We start from the raw sequence: 10626 nt of genomic DNA, 5'->3' as shown, positions 1-10626 counted from the left end.
AGCAAGCAACCGCAAGTACAGGAGCTAATTCAGGGAGCACTTATCTGCTAAGTTTCGCATTTTTCTTCCACACTACACTCTTAAAATTGTTAGCAATCAGTGGAGAGAGACAAGCAGGCCACCAAGCAGGCCACAATGCAGGCCACCATGCAGATCACCATGCAGGCCACCATTCAGACTACCAAGCAGGCTACCAAGCAGGTCACCAAGCAGGCCACCAAGCAGGTCACCAAGCAGGCCACTATGCAGGCCACCAAGCAGGCCACCATGCAAGCCACCAAGTAGGCCACCAAGCAGGTCACCAAGCAGGCCACCATGCAGGCCACCAAGCAGGCCACCATGCAGGCCATCATGCAGGCCACCATGCAGGCCACCAAGCAAGCCACCATGCAGGCCACCAAGCAGGCCACCAAGCAGGCCACCAAGCAGGCCACCAAACAGGCCACCAAGCAAGCCACCATGCAGGCCACCAAGCAGGCTACCAATCAGGCCACCAAGCAAGCCACCAAGCAGGCCACCAAGCAAGCCACCATACAGGCCACCAAGCAGGCCACCAAGCAAGCCACCATGCAGGCCACCAAGCAGGCCACCAGCAAGCCACCAAGCAGGCCACCAAGCAAGCCACCATACAGGCCACCAAGCAGGCCACCAAGCAGGCCACCAAGCAAGCCACCAAGCAGGCCACCAGGCAAGCCACCAAGCAGGCCACCAAGCAGGCCACCAAGCAGGCCACCATGCAGGCCACCAAGCAAGCCACTTGCATGGTACCAACATCTTGACCTGTGAGAGCGCTCAGCGCTATTGGCAATATATTGTAAATACATAGTAAATACACACACATAAAAACATACAATATTAAAGTATGTAATAAAAATAAAAACCACTGGCATAAACAAAATAAACCAATAGCTACTAATCACCAAAGGCTTAAATAACCTGCATTAATTAAGGAAAAGAATTAAATTGTCAATTTCAAAAGCCTTAAAAATTTCCCCGAGATCCGTACATTTAATTATAAAATCCACCACCTAGGCAAAAAAGACATTATGGTCAAGCAGTTAAAAATGTGTCCCACAGTCAGCTGCATGACACAAGTGACACAGAAAGAAGCACCTGCAAGCAGATTGGTATAAGTGAAGTTTACAGTCTACAGAGAACTGTTTCAAAGTGACTAATCCTCTTGAGCGAAGGAGATGGGAGGGTGTCAAACACCTACGTCCTGTTGAATATTGTATTCGTCTGTGGGGTCCTCTGGACCGGCCACCACCCATTGGTATGTCTATGCATGTGACCCACGAGGCCAATGTGAGACAGAATTCTGCTACAGTGCAAGCTCAAAACAGCAGCCATTGACTCAACATTCGTCAATTCATATTCCGGGATCCCAACTTGTCCCTGACACGAACAAACTTCACATCCCTGTGTCAGATATGGTTATGGGCTGACCATTCCTGAACTTTCTGGACTACAGAATGGACAAAAGCATATTGGTCCAGGGCCAACTGAGCACACAGGGAGTCCGAACAGACAGTGAATTGTAACCCACCTAAGACGGTTATCAGAACGAGTGCATCAAGGATACCACTGATTTCTCCAATGAACACAGCGGTTTCACTTGGTAACATAGGACAATTCAATTCTGGAAATCCAACACAATCATCACCCCTTGACCCATTAGTACAGACTTGAATCCTCGGAACATAAATCACAAGTGATGAACAATATTCAACAGGTGCAGCAGGAAGGAGCAGAGGCTCAGAAGTGGATCTGACAGCAATACTTCAGCCAGAGATACCAGAAGCTTGCATACATACGGAGCATGGCCTGTTGATCTGCTTACTATGGAGATCAAAAGAGAGAATGAGAGAGAGATACAGACAGAGAAAGTAGAAGGCCTCAGCGAAGGTGAGTGACCCGTCGTTTATGATGGTAAAATACAAGATCACCAAAGTATAAAAAAAAATACACCTCCTTTTGTCTGGCTCAGAGCATCACACACAGAATACTCTCCTCACCTAACTGCACTCGTCCAGACATGTTCCATCAGTTTCAATGATCTTTAGTCTCTAGGATCTCATCATATCTACTCTTCAAAGTGCATACAATGTTAGTCTTCATCGCATCATCTAGAGCGTTGAACTTACTCAACACCACAAGACTGAAAAAAACACTATTTTCTAACGTTCCTAGAACTCATCAGTGCCATTAGCTGTCATCTATGTTCCTTTTCTCCCCAGATGGTGGGCACTGAAGTGCCCAGAAGGAGAAATTGGGTAGGGTAGTTAAATTAGGTCAGCAGAAGTATATCAGGTCTAACACGGATTCCGAAGGGAAGTACAAGGAGCATACTGTCGGTGTTCCTTAAGCTCAGCGAGGAGGACACAGCTTGCGGGGAGGATACAGCTTACGGGGAGGATACAGCTTGCGGGGAGGACACAGCTTGCGGGGAGGATACAGCTTACGGGGAGGACACAGCTTGCGGGGAGGACACAGCTTGCGGGGAGGACACAGCTTGCGGGGAGGATACAGCTTACGGGGAGGATACAGCTTGCGGGGAGGACACAGCTTGCGGGGAGGATACAGCTTACGGGGAGGACACAGCTTGCGGGGAGGACACAGCTTGCGGGGAGGATACAGCTTGCGGGGAGGACACAGCTTGCGGGGAGGACACAGCTTGCGGGGAGGATACAGCTTGCGGGGAGGATACAGCTTGCGGGGAGGACACAGCTTGCGGGGAGGATACAGCTTGCGGGGAGGACACAGCTTGCGGGGAGGATACAGCCTGCGGGGAGGACACAGCTTGCGGGGAGGATACAGCTTGCGGGGAGGACACAGCTTGCGGGGAGGATACAGCTTACGGGGAGGATACAGCTTGCGGGGAGGACACAGCTTGCGGGGAGGATACAGCTTACGGGGAGGACACAGCTTGCGGGGAGGACACAGCTTGCGGGGAGGATACAGCTTGCGGGGAGGACACAGCTTGCGGGGAGGACACAGCTTGCGGGGAGGATACAGCTTGCGGGGAGGATACAGCTTGCGGGGAGGACACAGCTTGCGGGGAGGATACAGCTTGCGGGGAGGATACAGCTTGCGGGGAGGATACAGCTTGCGGGGAGGACACAGCTTGCGGGGAGGACACAGCTTGCGGGGAGGACACAGCTTGCGGGGAGGACACAGCTTGCGGGGAGGACACAGCTTGCGGGGAGGACACAGCTTACGGGGAGGACACAGCTTGCGGGGAGGACACAGCTTGCGGGGAGGATACAGCTTGCGGGGAGGATACAGCTTGCGGGGAGGACACAGCTTGCGGGGAGGACACAGCTTACGGGGAGGACACAGCTTGCGGGGAGGATACAGCTTGCGGGGAGGATACAGCTTGCGGGGAGGACACAGCTTGCGGGGAGGATACAGCTTGCGGGGAGGGCACAGCTTGCGGGGAGGACACAGCTTGCGGGGAGGATACAGCCTGCGGGGAGGACACAGCTTGCGGGGAGGACACAGTCTGCGGGGAGGACACAGCTTGCGGGGAGGACACAGCTTGCGGGGAGGACACAGCTTGCGGGGAGGATACAGCCTGCGGGGAGGACACAGCTTGCGGGGAGGACACAGCTTGCGGGGAGGACACAGCTTGCGGGGAGGATACAGCTTGCGGGGAGGACACAGCTTGCGGGGAGGACACAGCTTGCGGGGAGGATACAGCCTGCGGGGAGGACACAGCTTGCGGGGAGGACACAGTCTGCGGGGAGGACACAGCTTGCGGGGAGGACACAGCTTGCGGGGAGGACACAGCTTGCGGGGAGGACACAGCTTGCGGGGAGGACACAGCTTGCGGGGAGGACACAGCTTGAGGGGAGGACGCAGCTTGCGGGGAGGACACAGCCTGCGGGGAGGACACAGCCTGCGGGGAGGATACAGCCTGCGGGGAGGACACAGCTTGCGGGGAGGACACAGCTTGCGGGGAGGACACAGCTTGCGGGGAGGACACAGCTTGCGGGGAGGACACAGCCTACGAGAACAAAATCGGCAAAAATTTTGGTATCGCGCCATCCCTACCTACAAACCTACCAGAAACAGGTCATAGTCCCGAAGGACAGGAATAACTTTCATAATGCGACGAAAGTTCCAGAACACAAATAACTCGCACACAGGAGAGAGAAACAAATGGCGACGTTTCAGTCCGACTTGAACCATTTACAAGTCACAGGCATCTGCAGGAGAGAACATACGTATTGTGCCGTATGAGGTCTATGTGACCAACACCATTGTAACGCCCGTGGTAGAGACGCCACCAGCGGAGTGACCCAGTTTCACCTCAGCTTGAACTTACAACTCACGAAATCGTAATAACACGTGGGTCTGAACCCACGGCGAGTGAATCGTAAAACTCCAGACCAGTGCGTAAGCTACTAGGCCAGCTGGCTACAGTAAGAGTCATCCAACTATGTATATTTCTCTACCTAGGACACTCGCCATGGGTTCCAACCTCACCCTTTACGTGGTTTGGGTTCACAAATGCGAGACTTCACATATACTCTGGTGTGCTGGTGTGGTGTCTCGCTTTGTAATGTAAGTTGTTGCAGCAACTGTTTTTGTAGTTTCTTCATGCATATTAATAACCAGTTTCAGTTTCAGACGATGAAGGTACAATGAGACTGTTGTGTGAATATGCTGTTTCACGAAATCATAGTAACACGATTGCAGACAAATCACGGAACGGGCAAGGTTTGAGCCTATTGGGCTCACTTCCCATGGGTTCCATTCCCACTCGTCTCGGTGACAAACCCAGTTAATAGTGTGTGCCATTGTCAACAACTTAAGGGACAAGTCCAGAGACATGTTGTGGTAACTTTGTGAACTACCGTACACAGAATTTTTTCTACTTGAAAACTGTGACAAAGGCACTAGCGGCGAGGTAATGCAATGATTTTTTGGACATCAATATAGAGTTTCGGGATTGCGTTGTACATATAAAGCCATCTTCCTTCACCAAAAAGGGCGTTCAAACACACGTCAAATAAAAGAGGATCGAGGGGATGAAATTTCAATTCGATCTTGACAAATTGTTCACCAAAAAAAATGTGAAAATGACTTCTGAAACATGAAGATTATTGCACCAGAAAACAGAAAATTAGAAGTTGCAAATACGTCACTGACAGAACTATGCAGTGTTCCGCCCACGGAATTTTAGTGTGATTTAAAAGCAGTTGTGTTTTCTATTGGGTAGCCAGCCAAGCATGATGGGAAGACTAGAAACTGACGTGGTTACAGCCAGAACTAAAACGATTCAAAATAAAATTTTTGATATGTGCAGCAAAAGGAATGACGAGTAATCCGGGCGAGTGCTAGCTACAGTGTGAGGAATGGGTACTCCGTCAGAGTACTAGTAACACTACGGTACGCACGAGATCTCCTTGCAGCAGATACAGTAGAGTTAATTCAAGAAGAGAAAATCAGATACTATAGCCATACAAAGACGAAGACGGAGGTGGTCCAGATAACAATACTTCACAACAAGCCAGGTGATGCTGCAAGATACCACACTCCTGACATCGGCAGATTTCCTTAGGAAAAATGATGCTGAACTAATCACAATTTTTTTCCATGTATAAAATATTTTTTTAGAATTCATGGAATGTAACATGTATATTTTATTGAAGATAAACAATTTCTAGGAAAATGTTATTTGAACACAGCCTTTCAAAAAACTAAATAGGCAGCCAGCAATACAAAGTCAAGCTACTATGTTTATCTTAGTACCTGTTCAGCGCCTTCTTGAAGACAGCCAGGGGTCTATTGGTAATCCCCCTTATGTATGCTGGGAGGCAATTGAACAGTCTTTGGCCCCGGACACTTATTGTGTTGAAATTAAGACACATGTGCAACATCTGGGTATCTTTATTGTAGACGTTTCGCCATCCAGTGGCTTTATCAATACAAATTCCAGGACATAACTTGAAGACAGTAGGACTATATACAGAAGATGAGGTAATCAGTCCCTGAACCTAGCAGTAGGTGCGAAGAGCACCGTAGTCGTGGAGATTCTCAGAATCCTACTGTCTTCAAGTTATGTCCTGGAATTTGTATTGATAAAGCCACTGGATGGCGAAACGTCTACAATAAAGATACCCAGATGTTGTACATGTGTCTTAATTTCATCTTGTCGGTATTATATACCATTCTTGCACAACTTAATGTGTTGTCTCTCAATATGCCCGTGGTACCCCTGCTTTTCATTAGGGAAATGTTGCCGAGTCTTTTGCTTTCATAGGGAGTGATTTTCGTGTTCAAGTTTGGTACTAAACCCTCTAGGATTTTCCAAGAGCATATTATCATGTATCTCTCTCGCCTGCGTTCCAGGGAATACAAATCAAGGGACTTCGACCGTTCCCAGTAATTTAGGTGCTTTATCGTACTTCTGTGTTCCGTGAAATTTTTTTGTACACTCTCCAGGTCAGCAATTTCGCCTGCCTTGAAGGGGGCAGTTAGTGTACAGCATTATTCCAGCCTAGTGAGATAAGGATGCCCCACCCCTTGGCGCTTACAGCGGGGTGAGATAAGGATGCCCCGCCTCTTGGCGCTTACAGCGGGGTGAAGTATGGACGCCCCGCCCCTTGGCGCTTACAGCGGGGTGAGATAAGGATGCCCCGCCCCCTGCCGCCCACATCGGTGTGTTCTTATGGTAGCGCTGGCCAGGCCAGGCCTCACACGCCACCTCGACACTTGCACGCTCACTACCCCGCCTCCACCACCACCACACGCTCACCTACACCACCTCGCGACGCCAGCAACCCTCCTGCTCCACCACACCCAAGGTAGGTAGCCAGCAACAGGTACCTGTGGGGCAGCTGGCCCACAGGTAACCCGCACACCGCAACTTTGTTTCTGCCAGTCACACGAATTATGGCGCCGTCACAATGTATCTGATAATATGAAACCACTCAGGTCGTTGAGTCTGAGAGTTAAAGTCAGGCCACAAGAAGAAAGCTTTGATTTTTGATCAGAAATTCTGAGAAGAGAACGTGGCAGAGCTCGGCCCAGCTGCAGACATTTAATGCCGTCGATCTTCACTTGGGACTTCGCAGAAAAATTCTTATTAAGCTGCAATCAGTAAGCTTCGAAGTCTCTTTCTTGTGTAAAGGTTGAGCGCTTGCTGAGAGCTTTACACGAGTAGTGTCGAAGGAAGATAAAAACTAAGAATTCACAAATAATAACCCGCCACTTAGTGAAAACTTATGATGACGTTTCGGTCTATCCTGGACCACTAACAAGTCACAAACGACTTGTTAATGGTATAGGATGGAACTAAACGTCGTCATAAGAGGCAGGTTATTTGTGAAATGTGTAGTGTCAGTAGTGGAGGGCCCCATAACAACCTCTGTTACCACTGCTGGAGAGGAGTCGGGACGGGAAGGGTGTATACAGGTATTTTAGGCCCAGTACTCGTTACTGTTGTCCACCTTATGCAAATAAAAGAAGAAAGAATCTGTTCATGATTCCAGGAGTCATCACCCCTTACCCTGCCTCGTCAGGTCATAATAACTACACACAATATAAATAAGAACACCAGTTCTCACAGCACCGTCACTAACACGCTGGGTTCTGTAGTCTTCACAAAAGGCGCTGAAGCCCGCTTGTTATCTCAGCCCACTATACCGATTTAACCAGAAATACTTATAACTTCTGTTCATATCCATGCGTATACCTGGATCACAAACAATACATCATGTTTAATGCACATGTAAATAAGACACAGCTAGGGTTATGGCCTGTTATTATAAAGACGCTTGGTTCACAAGGGAGTTTATCAGTTCACACAGAGAACTACAGGACATAGCTATTTATAGGGGCTGGAGAGAGGTCCTGACTCCTGAGATATAAGAATGAAAACATGAAATCGTATATGAGTAGCCAGACCAGTAATTGACGTTAGGTGATCGCAGTGTTAGGTATTAGAAGAATAAACTTCGCTACGACTTCGGAGGTTGTGAAGAATCCCGACTTTTGATTAACTTTTTTTGGGTGTGGCTGTTACTGCGGATTCTAGACAATGCTACGACGGTCACTTTCTTTGATAAGTCTTACTTCTGGGATATTCAAAAGGTGGTTATCGGTATTTCTGTGAAGAGGTCATGCACGTTTAGAGTACTTGCTTCGGCATGTATTAATTTGTTCTTTGGTATCTAGATCTCTGGAGGTTCCACTTGCATAAATCTTGTTACAAGCATAATATGTATGGTATAGACTACGACAATGGTGTGCACTGGCTTAGCTTTCTTAACTAAACCCAAACACCGAGAACCAACTTATGAGCTTCCCAGAGGCAAGATTTATCATTAAAAGTGTCGTAGCACAGTGTATTTAAAAATCTGCACTAATAGCCGCAACAAATGGCATAAATACACAAATAACTCACACACAGGAGAAAGGAGCTTACGACGACATTTCGGTCCGAATTGGACCATTTACAAAGTCACACTGCGTGACTTTGTAAATGGTCCAGCTCGGACCGAAACGTAGTCATAAGCTCCTCTCTCCTATGTGCGGGTTATCTGTGTATTGCTCCAGTCACGTTATTGTGCCTTTTTGTTGTAAATGACAGTATCCTTCATAATCTCCGAAGTCTTAGCAAGGTTTATTCTTCCAGTAGCAGTTACTGCCATCACCTACCCTCACTGGGCTGGCTACTGACATGACCCCTTGACATCATTCTTTCATCTCAGGAACTCTTTCTAACCCCTATAAATGCCCCCCTCCCTTTTTTTAACACACCAAACGTTACGGTGATCCGATAAAGAAGAAAACACTTTCACCGTCATTCAGTCAATTACTGTCTTGTCAGAAGCGCTGACATCACAGTTCAGATAATCCTCTGAACTGCCACATCCCCACCCCTCTTTCTGAGTGCAGGCACCGTAATTTCGACCACCAGGACTCAAGTCCGGTTAATAGTCCTGATCCCCTTCATAGATGTTAACATGTTCATTCTCCAACAGCACGTCAAATCATAAAAACCAGTTGGCTCCACTTATTCCTGTCTGACACGCTCAGACAAGCCTTGTTCTTGTTATTATCTGAATGAACTGATAAAGTCGATAGTAGAGCGAGCGTCTTGACAATACAGCGCTGTAACTCACTTTGTATTACCCTGATGTTTCCCCGGAGTTATAATAGTAAAAATATTCTTAGAAGTCTGAGTGCTTGTTTAATTTGTTATTCATCGTCAATTTAATCTAAACCAAGACAAAAAAAAAAACAAGATGAAGGAGCAGCATACGTCTGGCAGAGGGGGAACACCTCGCTGTCGCTTTAATAGTTGGGAATCACACGCTTGAATTTTAATAGTATTGGCATTCAAGATCTCATCGAGGACTTTAATAGTGCTAAATCGTGAGTTTTAAAGCCCCTGGGGAATAGAAGGTAGTCAGGTTCGATTCAAAGAGAGAGTAAGGGTAGCTTAAATGCCTTGGACCAAGATCAAGAACACTTTTTCGTCATATGTATATATATGTCGTGCCAAATAAGTAAAACTGGTTAATTAGCAACAACTCATTTAAAATTTAGTCTTTTCCAAAATTTTCTCTTATACGTTTAAAGATACATTTTTTCATTTACGTTAATGTAAACATTAATAATGTTGTACCAAAAGAACCTTAGAAAATTTACCTAACCTTATTATAACAAGCGCAATTTAATTTAGCCTAATCCAACTAAATATATTTTAGATAATGCATAAATTGCCAATAATTTATTAATAAACAAACACATTGTAATATATTTTTTCGTTCGGTTCAAAATGATTTTCGCGAAATTATGGCATAAATAAAATTTTCGCTTGCCTTATTCGGCAAGAAGAGCGTTGTTATTTAAGTCAAATTCGCAAGTTTTACCTATTCGGCACGACATTATATATATATATATATATATATATATATATATATATATATATATATATATATATATATATATGTATATATATGTATATATATGTATATATATATATATATATATATATATATATATATATATATATATATATATATATATATATATATAATGTATGTGTGTGTGTGTGTGTGTGTGTGTGTGTGTGTACATGTAACAAACCTACAATACCGTGGATGTAACCAATTACAACCAACCCGTAGATTAGAAATGAAAACTGGGGGAGGTTCGGGTCGGTCCAGGATCATTGTCTAGTTGTGAGTCCAGCAGACATCATAATGTCGTCGTCCCGCTTCTGTATCTCATCACACTTTGAGCTACAATCAAAATAAACATTGTTGTTGTTACTGTCGTAGACGACTGTGTTAATGGGTCTTGCAATATTTCTCTCAATTTTTTGAGTAGTATTATGTTTGAAGCGTTAAGTCCGTACGGGTCATTCAGGGATGGTAGAGGCTCGATGCTTCGGTTGCCATGTGGCAGACAGGTTTACTGCTCTGGCAGTCACACTTGCTGCCACTCACCTCGTGTATCTTGTGTCTCATATTAGACTTGTTGCTCTGTGATGACCTCGTGTATAACAACTTGATCTTACTGTAACATTAATATTTCTTACATCACACAACATACCTGGACACAAATACATCTTGTTAAACAAACTTTTATTACAACAACGTTTCGTTC

At 46.3% G+C, this 10626-nt stretch overlaps 1 protein-coding gene across 1 annotated transcript in view; it reads left to right on the top strand.

Moving 5' to 3' along the window:
• The first annotated feature begins 6712 nt into the window (after positions 1-6712).
• The window catches only part of LOC128690133 (uncharacterized), a 321351-nt gene continuing 317437 nt past the window's right edge, over positions 6713-10626 (top strand). Inside the window, exon 1 of the mRNA XM_070082719.1 lies at positions 6713-6812. The gene's annotated coding sequence lies outside the window, so the exon portion shown is untranslated. The remainder of the gene's footprint in view (positions 6813-10626) is intronic.

This window comes from Cherax quadricarinatus, chromosome 7 (assembly GCF_038502225.1).
Source record: "Cherax quadricarinatus isolate ZL_2023a chromosome 7, ASM3850222v1, whole genome shotgun sequence".
Taxonomy (NCBI): domain Eukaryota; kingdom Metazoa; phylum Arthropoda; class Malacostraca; order Decapoda; family Parastacidae; genus Cherax; species Cherax quadricarinatus.
Note: the sequence above shows the minus strand (reverse complement) of the source record. Positions and strands in the feature narration are given on the sequence as shown.